Here is a 3100-nt window from a genome sequence, read left to right as displayed (position 1 = left end):
GTATTGCAACTCCATAGGATTTATAGCTATGTTGTTTACATCCCTATGGTTATTATTATGTTTGTGGTTTCAGGAAAAGAGAGCACATGGTATAGTATCATTGTCCCATGACTCATGTGAAACCTTACTCACAACATCATGCAAGAACGACATATCTGATTTTTAATATATACACTTCTAAACTTTTCATAGTAATTGTCTAGTACTATGAGAAAGTCCTCATTTTGAACTTGTTTAGTTGTTTAATTTACATTTGAGCTTGTTTTGTTGGAGTCTTTGGCTTAGTAAGAATATTAAATCTCTTTGCCTTCTCACTATGCATTTAGAACAATACTCTAAATTGATGTGATTAAACACATGCTTGTAACCAAAGTTAGGTTTTCTTTGGATGTATTTTGCATCTTTATTTCATAATTGCCACTAGTTCCGGATGGCTATCCTAAATTTGAACACCTGGAGCACTAGACAATAAATTTGAACACCTTGAGCACTAGTTCTAGATGGCTATCCTAAATTTGAACACCTGGAACACCTGGAGCACTAGTTCTGAAGACTTTGTTCTTGTTCGGGATGACTATCTTAAATTTGAACAAAGTCTTACAAAACAATTCAAAAAGAATAAAATTTAATCTTAATACAATCCTTGTTCAGGATGACTATCCTAAACTAGAACAAAGTCTTCAAAAACATTTCAAAAAAGCGAGTAAGGAAATCTCTATTCAGGATGGCTATCCTAAATTTGAACAAAGTCTTCGAAAACCGGCAAATCAAAAATTTTGCTTTGAACTCCATTCTCCACAAACACAAATAATCTCAACAATATGTTGAAAAGTTGTTAAAAAGATCAAAACCAAATCTCAAAAAGATCAACCAACTGTGAATCAGAGACATTTGAATAAAGCCCTCCAAAACAATTCAAAAGCATACAAGGTAATCTTAAGGCAATCCTTGTTCTGGATGGCTATCCTAAATTTAAGAAAAGTCGTACAAAACAATTCAAAAAAAATACAAGGCAATCTTAAGACAATCCTTGTTCAAGATGGCTATTCTAAATTAGAAAAAAGTCTTCAAAAACATTTCAAAAAAGCGAGTAAAACAATCTCTGTTCAGAATGGCTATAATAAATTTGAACAAAGTCTTCCAAAAGCGGCAAAGCAAAAAACTTTCTTTGAATTCCATTCTCCACAAATACAATTAATCTTAACCATCTGTTGAAAACCCGTTAACAAGATCAAAACCAAATCTCAAAAAGATCAACCAGCTGTGAATCAGAGACATTTGAACTAAATCTTCCAAAACAATTCAAAAAAACGTGTAAGGAAATCTTAAGGCAATTCTTTTTCTGGAAGGTTATCCTAAATTTGAACAAAGCCCTCCAAAACAATTCAAAAAGCATACAAGGAATTCTTAAGACAATCCTTGTTCGGGATGACTATCATAAATTTGAACAAAGTCTTACAAAAAAATTAAAAAGAACACAAGGGAATTATAAGACAATCTTTGTTCAGGATGACTATCCTAAATTAGAACAAAAATCTTCCAAAACATTTCAAAAAAGCGAGTAACGCAATCTGTGTTCAGGATGGCTATCCTAAATTTAAACAAAGTCTTCCAAAACCGGCAAAACAAAAAGTCATATATATCATATTTATATTAGGAAGATCCTACAAATTTCAAATTGTTTTGGAAGGTTTAGTACATAATTAGGAACACTATCATGAATAGTATAAGAAAATATAAATTCATTAAAAAACAACACTAAAAGGTCTGAAATGATTTACATATTGCTATCCAAACACAAGATAACCAACTCTCTTTCAATTTCAAGATAAACTTTGTAAAAATTACTTGCTTTGACTATCGTATGTTTCATATATGGTGTCCACATTTATTATATATTTTATATATGAAAACTTGTTGTAGCAAGTGTTTCTGAAGATCAAATTTGTCCCTTGATGTTTCTCTCTTCTTTGTTTGGAAAACGTCCAAGAACACCAAGATTCCCAATACATAAAGGATCAAGCTTGTGCCCATGTAAAAATCCACATTTGAAGTTGTTGGTAAGATAATTGATCCAACTTAACATTGTTGAACCAAATAACAAACTCTGACATTGATTTTCTAGATCCTTTAAACAAAAACTGACATTAGCGGTTAGCAAAAGGCACATAAAAGCATCTTCTATCTCTGCAATTTCAGCTTCTCATTGTACCATTCTCCAATATATGTGTGTATCCAAAATCATCCTCCTCTGAAACATTGCAACTAAAATGTTTTGTATATTAGTGTAAGCCTTTTGCATATTTCTTCTTCTTACGTGTAACAACTAAAAATTCCATGTGACATCTACAAATGGGTTTCATATCAGAATTGATAACCTGACTTTTGGGAAGCAAATTCAGTAAAGTAGCTCTTTGTTACTTAATTTCTATGATTTAGGAGCCAACATATGTTTCTTCTTCCCATGCACTTTGTGTCTTCTTAGAAACATTATGTCAAACACTTTGTGCACAATATTCTTATTCAAAACATGAGGCCCTTCCTCCATAGCTAATCAGTCCTCATGATGAATCACAACATCAATTTCAGGATCAATATTTATTTCTCCATAGCTAAACATTATGTCAATCATCGTTATGTTACTTCGTAAACAACATAACCAATCTAATTGAAAACCTTCCAAAATGGTTTGAAAAGATTTTTTTTTTTCAAATAATCAACCGTAGAAGACTATGGATATGATATACCTTGATGATGACCATAATAAGATACAACAAAACTGAGAGAGATTGTCGACGTCAAAGCTGAGGGAGATCATCGATGGCAGATCGACAACGACGGAGCTGAGGGAGATCGTCGACGATGGAGCTAAGAGAGACCGTCATAACTGACTTTGACGGAGCTGAGAGAGATTTTCGCAAAGCTAAGGAACAACGATGGCAGAGCTGACAGACGATGACGGCGGATCTAGGGGACGACGAAGGAGAGTGACGCCAGAGCTGATGACGGTGAGATGAAGGAGGTGAAGACGACGACGATGATTGAATAATCTTGGATTCAATTTTTTTTGTTTTAATTAATTGGGAAATTAATGAAAAAG

This window comes from Brassica napus, unplaced genomic scaffold (genome assembly GCF_020379485.1).
Source record: "Brassica napus cultivar Da-Ae unplaced genomic scaffold, Da-Ae ScsIHWf_2422;HRSCAF=3130, whole genome shotgun sequence".
NCBI classification, from domain to species: Eukaryota; Viridiplantae; Streptophyta; class Magnoliopsida; order Brassicales; family Brassicaceae; genus Brassica; species Brassica napus.
Note: the sequence above shows the minus strand (reverse complement) of the source record.